Source organism: Stegodyphus dumicola, chromosome 4 (genome assembly GCF_044657685.1).
Source record: "Stegodyphus dumicola isolate Sdum_Otavi_A_Nest chromosome 4, ASM4465768v1".
NCBI lineage: Eukaryota > Metazoa > Arthropoda > Arachnida > Araneae > Eresidae > Stegodyphus > Stegodyphus dumicola.
Window position 1 is genome coordinate 11,442,763 of NC_140771.1, and position 12,618 is coordinate 11,455,380.

A 12,618-nucleotide genomic window follows, 5' to 3' on the forward strand; every position below is an offset into this window, starting at 1 on the left:
AAACATTTTAAAAGTTATCTTCAGGAGATTTCTTAACCGTCGTCATCCTGTGAAATCAGTAGGTTGTTTTGAAGGAGAGATATGAAAAATGTGCAGCGCCCTTATAAAGAAAGTATTTCTCCCGCCTTCTTGGCATGCCTTCGTGGTGTGGTGATCTGCACGCTGGGCGCGTATTCCAGACGTCCGTGGCTCGATTCCCGGTGAAGGCGTTGAATATTTTTCATCTTTCCAGCTTCCAAAAATACCTAATGTCTCTACACCCTCACCGGGACTCGATCCATGGACCTCTCAAATACGCGTTGAGTATACTTTTAGTTACGTCACAAAGGCTTACGGAAGGGAGGGAGAAAATACCCTATATGCTCTCCCTTTTTTAAAGGCCTATTGGAGATGAGGAAAACCATTCGCCAAATTCTGGTGTTGATGAATTATCGACCGCAACCTTTTAGTTTGGGAAGCATTTGTAGAGTTTTTATTTATTATTTATTTATTTATTTATTTATTTTTAATGAAACAGGATACTTTTGAAAAATGTGCATTGCTCTCGCAGGACTCGAGTTCGGGTCGAGTATGCTTCCAAGTATACCACAGAGGCATGCTAGAAGGTGGGAGAAAATACCGGATAAGTTATTTATCTTCTGCTACGCACGGAATCACTTAAAAATGTCCGGAAAATCAAGAAGCAGACGTAGTGTGCTTTTTAAATTTCTCGACAACCCTTACTTTACGTTACCTTGACTGCTCAGCATCTGAACATAAGAACACCACGGCCTTGAAATTAAAGTCTAGACATTCTAAGTAAAAGTAGAGCACATTTATCTCCTCAAATTCGACGTGAATTCATAAAAAAAGGAGTAATCTTCATTAAGTTTTGTATTTTCTTTTCCATCTTCGTAACCTCATTTAATTTTAATTTGGAAAAAAGATGAGAACAATAACGAAACGGGGGTTTTGGCATCTCGCATTAATTTTGGGTTTTGCTTTCGTGTAATTAATACTCAAGTATCGTGGAGAGAATACGAAAGTGTCGAGCTTTGCGAAAGTATCGTGGAGCTTGAAAATGCCTCGTTTATTACATGCATGAAGCAATAAATTCCTGTTTTCTCTAATTTTTAAGAGAATATTAATTAAAATATTTCACGATGTTTAAGCTTAAAATGATTATATTAATGACATTTGTTTAAAGAATAAAAAGTCAGTTATTAACTTTTGGTTTCATAGTCTGATTAATGTAATAAGGTATTTCTCCCGCCTTCTGGCCATGCCTTCGTGGTGGGGTGGTCTGCAAGCTTGGCGCGTATTCCAAAGGTCCGCGGTTCGATTCCCGGCGAAGGCGTTGCTAATTTTTCAATTCCTCTTGCTTCCAAAAATATACCTAATGTCTCTACAGTGGCGCCCGAACTAAAAGGGTTTTAGATGATGATTCTCCTCACCCAGGATTTGGTGATTGGGTCCCCTTAAAAACAAATCCCAGTCGCCCTTTAAAAGGGGGAGTATATAAGGTCTTTCTTCCGCCTTCTTAGTGTGCCTTCGTGGTGTGGTGGTCTGCATGCTAGACGCGTATTCAAAGGTCCGTGGTTCGATTCCCGGCCAAGGCGTTGCTCATTTTTCATCTCTCTGGCTTTTCCAAAAATAACTGATCTCTCTACAATGTAATGATTCCAAAATTTGAAATTTAAAAAAAAAAAAAAAAAAAAAAAAAAAAAACACCACACCATTTTTCAGAATTTGGCATTATTTCCAGCTATTTTCTGAGAGATCTCAAGAGAAAATACTTTTTAAAATAAAAGTGTGAAAAAGATAGTTTCCAAAAGCATAAATTTTAAGAATTTTATAAAACAATGAAGGATTTTGTGACACCAACCAAACTGTATTTTTATATAAAGAAATATATTTTTATATAAATAAAAGTATAATTTTGTTGTATAGTTGTTTGTATATTTTAGGAAATATATTTAACCATTTTTGTTTATGCGCTCTAATTTTAAACAAAAACGAGAAGAAATTTTATTGTGCTAGAATGCAAAGAACGTACACTGTGGAAAGCATCCAGATTCAGAGTTTAAAGTAGAAAAATATAGTTACACAATTCAAATTGTTATTAATACGAAAAATCATACTCATAGGAATGTTAAAGGATGTTAAAGGACGCCACTGATATGAATACGATGACTTGCTGCAATATACTACCTGAAAATTCTTTACTCTTGATCTATATTTCAATTTAAATTTTACCTTAGTACGATTTTTGCTTCGTCATGTCTAAATCTGTCTCGTTAGACAAAATAGACTTTATGAAATATAGTCGTTTACTTTCTATTAAGTCCCCGAAAGGTCTCTAAACCCAATCAAGAATCTTTTAATACAATGTAATTATGACATTTAACTAGTCTTGCAAAAAGTCTGTAATTGCAGCTTAGGGTTGGATACAGAAAATCAGTTTGCCTTCAAGCTGAATCTGATACATTTGTGTTTGTGGAAAATACTCATCGAACAGTTTGATTAAAAAAGAAGACAAAAAAAAAAAAAAAAAAAAAAAAAAAGGAACTCAAAGGTTCCAGATTTTAACGTCGCTAATAAGGGTTTGTTAAGGTTGTTTACGCTCTCGTTGAAATCCCAGTTTGCCAGTCTGCTGACTCATTAATTTTTTTTTTGTCTTTTTAGGTTTATTATTGAACATCATTTCTTCGCAATTTCGTTTTGACGAAATGCCGAAAACACTTTTGCAGGCTAGTTTAGTATTGATCACACTGTATTAGATGCTTCAAGAAAACATCTTTAGATGTAAGAAATTAGGAATTTGATAATTGAGAAAACTTTATCTGTAAAAAAAAATGCTCCTTCAGATACAAAATCACAGCTTTATTCATGATCTAAGATTTTGCAACTGAAGAGACAAGCGTAAATTAATTGGCAAAATTTTTAACGGATAATTTATTGATTAAATAATTTAAACAGATTTTATTTCTTTTCATTAAATACCTCCAAGGAAATTTCTTCAAAGAGTTTGCTGATTTCATTTCGCGGATTTCATGGCCAGGCAAAAGAGGGTGAAAAGATTTGCTGCAAGCCCTTGTGCGTAGTGATTCAAGAAAGTAAATACAGAGTTACAGTATATCATCCTAATAATTTCACTTACAGTAGTATTTCATCGTAAATTATACCTATAACTTACAACGAAATAGCATTGCAGTTCTTTTTTACCTATAATTTGGCATTGCTATTTTAGACACCTTAATTTAAACATAACAATTTACGTTCCTAATGTTAATTTGCAACAGATTAATTCTTAAATTATAAGTCTGTCTTAACGATTTGGCTTAAACTGAAATCCGTGTACTAAGATTATATCGCAATTGTTTTTTAACCTTATAAATTTTATAATATTTAATTTTGTAAATACTTTTTAACTTTTTGAAATATTAATGGCAACCTCGTCTAACTGTTTGACTGATTTTTTATAGCTCTATTCTGCTATTTTTTCTCCCAATTTATAAATAGTAAATTGTTCTAAAAAGCATTTCAATGCATGTACGTAGCTGTCATCACTTAATTCGGTCTTTTTCCACATGCTTTCCACTCGATTAATTCCTCGACGATATATACATCTTTTAGTTAAGATTTTAAAAAATCTGATACGGACGCCACATGACTTCCTTGTACGGCCTATTAAATTGCATCTTTTGCTGCATTTCATTTAAACATATTCCCACGAATTTTATTCTAGATACATTTCTCATTCGGTTAATTCGCTTTTCACTTCGCGGCAAGGAAAAAATATATGAAACGTTAAAATAGCTTCAGTAAAAATTGAAAAACATAAAACACAAAAAACATTAAAACAATGAAAACAATTTAAAAATTTAAATCAGAGTTTCTACGCAAAAACAAGCAATTCTGCCAGTGGGCAGAAAGGCAGATTTTTCGGTGCACAGAACTGAAAATTTACTTTTAGTCCCACTCGGTAAAAAGACATTGAAGGTGCAGAAACTGAATTCACTATCTACTAAGTTTGAAATGTAAACAAATATGGCTGCTAAGTTAGACTTAGCCGCACTTAAACAACGTTTAAATTATTAATAATTCTACAGATATTGCATGCAGATTAATTAAAGACATAGAAACCTTAACCGGATCATAAGAACAACGTAATTCAATCATTTTTAAAGCAAAAAATGTACAATTTACTAACATATAAGAATAAAAAAACTGAGCTCACCTAGCCGAGTAACAAAAGAGTATATATATATATATGTAAAATATAAAAAATACAATGGCTTTGCTCTATGCGAACAAGCAACCTCTAATTAACTTTCCGCAATTTCAGGATCTTCCCCCTAGACCAGTTCTTTCGAGAACATTCGAGTATATTACGTAACCGCTGCTATAAATGAGGAATTCGCGCCATCTTGCGTCAGGAGACTGTTTTCTCCTCCTGCTGCTATTAGACCTTTGCTGCGGCTCTTCCCATCTGTCTCCCTTTGTTCGAATAGTATGAGGCTGTAAATTTAAAGTTAATCCTATTTAGTTCAAATTACTATCGCATATGTAATCTCTGAGTGATTTGCCATTTACATTGAATAAAGAGATGAAGTAAAAAGTTAAATTCTTCCCTGTCTTCAATTCTGATGTTTTCCACTTTTGCCACGACCACACTCAGACTCTGAAGTGACCGGATTGTTAAGCTACATCATTTCCAGTGCCTGGCTGGCAGAATATTACATATATATAGACGAGATGCAGACGATTGCAAACAAAAAGGGAGGCGCACAACTACATGTTATAGCAGTCCTATATACAAAATGTCAACGTTCTGAGGGTACTGGTTTTTGAGTGAAATGACATAAGTCACGTAAAAAAATCTCTTCTGAACCATTTTTGATCTCTCTTGCAATCCTTTTGGGGAAAAAGTGTCCTTTATTCTGTCTTTCCGTACAGATGTCACTTAAAAGCATCGTTAAATTGTATATGATAGCGGTAAAAACGGATATTTTTGTTGAAATATAATGCCCTAAATTTTTTGCGATTACATGGCAGTCTATGTCAGTATTAATAACTCAATTATGTGGGAGTCGTTCTCAGAAGAATATTGCTTTCATATCTCATTTTTTTACGTTTAAAACCTTTTTGGGATGCAATGTTTTTTCTTGAAATGAGTTGTATAGGATTTACTACGCGGCACACACTTCCTTCGTGTTTGACATTACGGTAGAGTGCGTATTTCATCATCCGTTATATTTTTTTTTTTACAAAAATGGCCCACTTGTGGAAAAGAATACAAAGAAAATTTAGCTACTTGATTTCCCTTGCCGTTGTTTTCCGGAGAATTGATGTGGAACTCACTGATTCACCTTTGTGATGAACTCGAGAGCATGCATTCATCTTTCAACTATCATTCCATGTGCGGGTCTGCTAATTCTTCAACAGTTATATGCTGGGCTTTTTAATAGACGTCCAGAAGCAGTTGATCTTTGCAGCTTCTCCTTCCTTCTATGTATGAACTTCCGAAATCATTTACCACATAGGCTATCATCAAATGCATCTTCTTTGTACTCTTGACGAAAGTTTCTGCATGCTGCAGTAGTGCATCTACCAACTTCATACAACAAATAATGTCTGTCATGCTCTTTATCCTTTGCCATTTTATATCTTTTGAGTATTTTATAAATGATTTACTCTTACAAACGTATTTCCTATATATGCTGTTTGCCTCACGTTCATTGCCCGAAAATTCCAGTCATCGCAGCGTCATGTATCACGTTAAACCTACTCGTATTTAAAATGTCAAAATATTGGCAAGGCCCACAAAGTGGCCGAAGGTTAAGTCCGTGAACGCTGGTAGTTCGGTCCGAGGTTCGAATCCAGCGAACAGGCTGGCTGCATGGACCTTTTCATGGTTTTACCCATGTGTAACGTGTCGATACGAGCCGGTTTCGCTTAGAAAGTCCTCCACGAAGGCATCTCTCCTTCATATTGATGCTTGTATTATGTATGAAAGCGGAAATAAAGTTGCAGATAAGGAAACAAATCTATTACAAACTCTTTATAAATATTTACAAAAGTAATTGTTTGTAGTAGAAACATAATCATTACTACTGCTCTTAAACCATTCTCATGTAGGCCATATTATTCTGAGTTCTCAGAAGTCGAGGATAAAAAAATTGCACAATACAGGAATATTATTTAGTTATGCAATATATATTTTAAGTGGTGCATTTAAAAAAGGTGGAGATTAACGTTATAAAAAAGCTAAATTCAGGGTAATCCTGGGATTTCGTTATAGAACGATCATCTGTCTAATTAAAAGGTTTTATTTATTTTCGTCAGTTTTACGGCCGTATTTGTCCTATTTTTCCATTTACATCCATCCCGTTATGTAACGTTTTCCGCTGTTAAATACATTCTGGAAGGAATGTTGTCTTGAAGTAAGACAAGAATGGCTTTCGTGTCAGGGTTTGTAGCTATTGTGTTTGGCAATTTTTTTATTTTTTTATTTTTTGAGCTCTGAAGATTTCAATTGTTTCTGACGCCCTTTCTGAAATGGCGATTGTTTTCCTTGTATCGTTTCCGGACTGAAACGAAAGTATCAACATTGTATATTTTGCAATAAGTGTACGAAAATGTAGCTATTGCAGTACAAGTTAAAACGGACCAACGGTCTTCTAATAAAGAACATTAGCTGCGGAATTAGCGTAATACATCCAAATTAATTGTGATCTTATTCGAAAAGTTTTAATTTTTTCAGCAAAATGTCATTGGCAAACGTTTTTCTTCAAAAAACGGTTAATAAAAATACACTCTTTTTATATTTCTATTGTATTTTAAATAACAGAAAATGTGTGGAAATCTTAGAATAAGGTATGGAAAGTAGTTATTACGGTATAAACTAAACCGAACGAACTTATTTGCAGAATTAGTGTAATACATCCAATTTAATTCGGACCTTATTCAGAAAATTTATATTTTTTAGCATAATGTCATTGACAAACGTTTTTCTTAAAAAAAAGGTTAATAATAATACACTCTTTTTATATTTCCATTGTATTTTAAGTAATAGAAAATATGTAGAAATCTTAGAATAAGGTATGAAAAGTAGTTATTACAATATAAGCTAAACCGAACCAACGGACTTCTAATAAAGAAAGTTAATAGCGGAATTAGTGTAATACATCCAAATTTAATCGTGAACTAATTTAAAAAAAATAGATTTTTTAGTAGAATGTCATTCTTCAAACATTTTTAATAATAATACAGTTTTTTATATTTCCATTGTATTTTAAATAACAACAAATATGTGGACATCTTAGAATGAGGTTAATCTAACAAAACGATACTTTCTCACGATCGGTAGAAAACCCGTTAATGGGATGTTTCCTAGAGAAAACGTTTTCAGGTGATTGCACAATTTCGATTAAATCACGCATGTTGATCAAATATGAAGCCACTTTCCTTTAATTTTTCCTTTATTATCTCTTGAGTAATTACTACAGACTGCAATGAAGCAAATCAGATTTCACTGGTGTTTTGAAATTCAAGAGAATTTATAATATTGTAGAAGTGTTATTTTAGTTTTAAACTAACCAGTTTTCTTCAGTTACTTAGCTTTTCTATCTTCCCTCGTTTCCATTTCCTGCCGGAAAGATATTTCATTTTCCCGTAATGTGCAGTGTAGGATAGGAAAACTCTATTTGAGCGGGTGTCTTGAGTTACTTTTCATACAGAACTTATTCTGTCGTTTGACCACGTTGTTTCGCTGATATTTAAGCTTGCTATTTTGCGGCCGTGCATTTTGATTGCGGTTTGTGTACGTCGGTAGTAAGGCTAAGAGCTAACTTGCGTTAATTATCTCCGTGCAGCTTCGATTGATTATTTAACTTGGACTTAATTTTATATTTATATTTAGGAGTACCGTTTATAAACCTTTTGTGAGTCGAATAAAAAGTCTTTTCACCCTTCGTGAGTCTTGTCATTGATACAGTCTGAACTTAACAAATAGTTGTTTCACAATTCAAGTAAAGATATGGCCAGCAAAGTAAAGTTACTACTTAGCTATTTCAAATGATAAATTAATCTCATGCTGTGTATCACATATCTCTTTGCTGTACAGGCAGAAGAATAAAATCTCAGAACATTAGATAATATATTTTAATGTAAGATTTCTGTATTACGATTTGCTTACACAACTGGATACTCTTGTTAATATGTTTTTAAGATTCATTAATTGATATATATATATAAGATATAGCAAAATATGATAACTGCTTTAAAAATAATTGACTACTTCAAAATTAACATTCTAGATTTGGCGCTATGCCCCTAAATTAATCTGTTCTCCCAAATTCGAGATCGCTGTTGTTGTTGTTGTTTCTCATCCCCGTGACCAGCAGAGCTAGATCAGGTCCATGAGCCCATTCACCCTGAAAGAGTCCAGTACAAAAAGGGGGTCTTGAACCAGATCCTGTCTAGTAAGCCCCAGACAACAGAAGATGTGATCAGGAGAGGCCTGTGAGGTAGAACACTTAGTGCATATTTAAAAATGTTTATTACCACCGACAAAAGTCATTGATAAGAGATGGCCACTAAGGAATCTAATAAGTGAAGTTTGATCTCGTCTATTGCTGCTCTGAACCAAGGATCCACCAGGGCACTTACTCTGATACCATTGGTTTACTGCTGGGACCATCCAAACGGCCTTAATCTTTGCCTTACATTTAGGAAATAGTTCCCTATAAGTAAGAGGAGAGACAGGCGTTGTGGTCTCGCTAGCACCAGCTCCAGCCAAACTGTCCGCATTTTCATTTCCAACAACGTCGACATGGGAATGAATCCACTGAAAGTGGATCGATGAGAAAAGGAAAGCTGTTTTAGTTTCCTGAGGATGTCTGCATTTGTACTATCCCTCACATTATGCCAGTCAGCCAAGTGCTGGACGCCACTTCTACTATACAAAAAGACCCAGATATCTTTTAACTGAGGAAGCCACATTATGGAGTCCAGACCTTCCAGAACTGCAATAAGCTCGCTTCGAAATACCGAGCAAGCAGAATATAGTTTGTCGATTAGCTTTTAAGTGAGGAACTAGCTTCATGTTGTTGTTGTTTCTCATCCCCGTGACCAGCAGAACTAGATCATGTCCATGAGCCCATTCACCCTTAAAGGGTCCAGTACAAAAAGGGGGTCTTGAACCAGATCCTGTCTGGTAGGCCCCAGACAAGATAAAATGTGATCAGGAGAGGCCTGTGCGGTAGAATACTTAATGCATATTTCAAAGTGTTTATGACCACCGACAAAAGTCGTTGATAACAGATGGCCACTAAGGAATCCAGTTTGATTTTGTCTATTGCTGCTCTGAACCAAAGATCCACCAGGGCACTTACTCTAATACCATGGGTGCACTGGTGGGACCATCCAAATGGCCTTATTCTTTGCCTTACATTTAGAAAATAGTTCCATATTAGTAATAGGAGCGGCAGGCGTTGTGGTCTCGCTAGCGCCAGTTCCAGCCAAGCTGTCCGTAATTTCATTTCCAGCAACGTCGAAATGGGATGGAATCCACTGAAAGTGGATCCGATGAGAAAGGGAAAGTTGTTTTAGTTTTTTGAGGATGTCTGCACCTGTACTATCCCTCACATTATTCCAATCAGTCAAGTGCAACTACTGGAAAACTTGCGTCGAATGGAAAGAGAGTGACAGCACGCAACAGCGCGCTGTCATTCTGCTTCAGATAAAAGAATGTCTGGAACAACAAAAGAAAAATAAGAAGAAGCGAGATGGTAGAATGGGATATTTCACTTAGCCGACATCATTCTTATAAAACTTGCAATTACCCCCCCTTTTTTTTTCTCTCAAAGAGTTAGTACGGGAAGGCATTACCAGTTGACCTATGGTACATCGCTGGTGTCCCCCATACTTTTACCTTTACCTTTACCTTTAGCCGACATCAGTCGGCGAAGAAAAACTGGAAAAGAGCAACTAAAACTAATATTAACCAATCATACCTTGTCTCTAGAATCGCACCTACTTTGGTACCTACTCCTACCTATTAGCGAGTCAATTACGTCATTATTCTGGTAGTTTCTACAGCCTGAGTAAAAACTTTAAGGCCAGTAAAAATTGTTCAGAAAGTGTAAAATGAAATAAAAGGGATTCAAATAAAATTAATTATTAAAGTTCATTGATAAGAAATAAATGCTATAAACATAATTTGTAAATACATAATTATGAGAAACGTGGTTATTTACAAAGTTAGTCTTTCTGCCTGAATAAAAACTTTAAGGCCACCAGTCATTTTTTAAAAAATAAATATAATATAATCGTGTAATTACCATTGCAACTACTAGCTTGTGACAACAATGCAATTTTCATATTTGTCATACGTTTCTTTGAAGTATTGGTGATCTTTGTGAAGATGGCGAAGGGTAAAAAGTTAACTGATCGTGAAAGAAGAGAGATCGTAGCTTTGTCTTCAACAGGAAGGAGTAATCGTGCTATTGCGATAAAGATAAGAAGATCAAAGACTGTAGTCAACATTTTTTTTTTAAATTGAAAGAAAATTATGGTAAAAAGAATAAAAGAATACTGGGGGATGACCTAAAGCCCTGTCCTCGCGTGATGAAAGAAGAGTTTGCCAACTTGTATCTACTGGAAAGTACTCAACCATGAAACTGATTCCGACGACAGGTTTATAAGTTTGTCAAAAAACGATTTATAACACAATTAGGAGGTCTGGAAGATTCACTTATACAGCAAAATTGACTAAGCCTCAGTTACTGCAGAGACACAAAATAAAGCGTTTGAACTTTGGCCAGAAAGTCATGACCTGGGACAACCAATGGACAGAAATTATTTTTTCTGACGAAAAAAAAAAAAAATGGAATTTGTATGGACCAGATGGCTGGAATTTCTACTGACATGATATAAGAAATGAAAAAGAAATATTTTCCAAGCTTCAACTAGGTGGAGGGTCTGTCGTGACTTGGGGCTGTTTGCTTACCATGGTGTGGGCTCAATTGCATTCGTTTCAGGTAGAATGAATTCACAAGGATACCAAAATGTCCTAACAAATTATCTTTTTCCAAATGCTGAATGTCTTGTTGGAGAAAATTGGAAATATCAGCAAGACAATGCCTCGATCCATTCGAGTAACAGCACAAAAAATTGGTTCCAAGTCAACAATGTTGAAACTGTGAAATGGCCAGCTAGATCACCTGACCTCAACCCAATCGAGAACCTTTGGGGTGACTTAGCAAGAAGCGTTTATGCAAATGGGAGACATTTTACATCAACAACAGAGCTGAAATCTACTATCGAAGATGACTGGTATAAAACCGACCCCACCCTTTGTCAAAATTTCGTTTCATCCATGAAAACAAGAATATTTGAAGTAATTCGAAGAAATGGCTCCTACACAACCTTCTAAGAATTTGCAATCTTTTTCTTATATGTTATTTTCTATGTTGGCCTTAAAGTGTTTACTCAGGCTCAAATATTCATCTGTGTGTTCTGCAATATTTTCTAATAATAAAATATTTGAAAAATAATTTTTCTACTTTTTTTTACTTTTATTTAAGCTCAATAATTATCAATCAAATGGTATTTTAATTCCACAGTTTAAATGTTTCCATTTTCTCAAAAATTTTTGCTGGCCACTCAAGCTTTACATTGCTAATAGCTTCTCTCTTCGCTTCTTTAAAATGCCTGCTTCATTTTTTTAAAATGGACATAGAAATCGATCATATTTCATTATGATTGAATTTTAAAAATGTATCGGATTTCATTATGATTGGATAATAAATATCTACTGAGATGATTTTATATGCGTGGAAATAAAGACTGTGAATTCTTCAGGTTCATGTTTTCTTATCTTCATCTTCAAGCCTTCACCCTTAGCCACAGCGACTGCAAGCTGATTCCTCTTCTATGCTTCAAAAATATTACATACATATATATATACATTTTAAAACTCTTGCTTTACTTTCCTTCGAAACCTACTTAAAAGCCAACATGTAGCTTATTTCGAGGCATCTAAGATGTCTTATTATCTTCCATTATACTCACTGAAATCAATATCAATCGCATTTCATGAAAAAAGAAATATTCATCTACAGAGCTCAAAAGAATGCAGTCTACTTGTGTTTCAAAAGCAATAAAGCAATGGCTTTTCCTGGAGTATTAGAACCAATTACCTCATTAAAATTGAAATTAGGTTAAAACGGAAGTATGTCACTTTGAGCGACGCACCCAGTCAGGTCATGGAGTAAATCATGCAATCTATATCAAAGCTTTCAAAAGTGATGCACGAGAAGAAATTGTCTGACGCAGGGTTTTGGATCTTGATTTTAAAAAGCCCTTTGCCCGCAATAGAATGGATATACTTTCATTTTCCCTTCCATCGCGCACGCGCAGAATGAAAGATGCATCGTTCATGTTTTCAAATTATTTTACCAAAGTGCGAAAACGATATTTGGCGTTATTTTTATCGCTTATAAAATTATGCCAGATTTCAAAACGCGCCAACGTATATGCTATATCTTCGGAAATTTTGCTTAAAAAATTCTAATTTTTTGCAGGCATGGCTAGAACTAGTTATGCTTTAAGGTGATGGCAAAAATTTTATAA

At 34.8% G+C, this 12,618-nt stretch overlaps 1 protein-coding gene across 1 annotated transcript in view; it reads left to right on the forward strand.

Annotated features, from left to right (window-relative positions):
- The window catches only part of LOC118197197 (uncharacterized), a 99,157-nt gene that overhangs the window by 71,817 nt on the left and 14,722 nt on the right, over positions 1-12,618 (forward strand). The window lies entirely within an intron of this gene.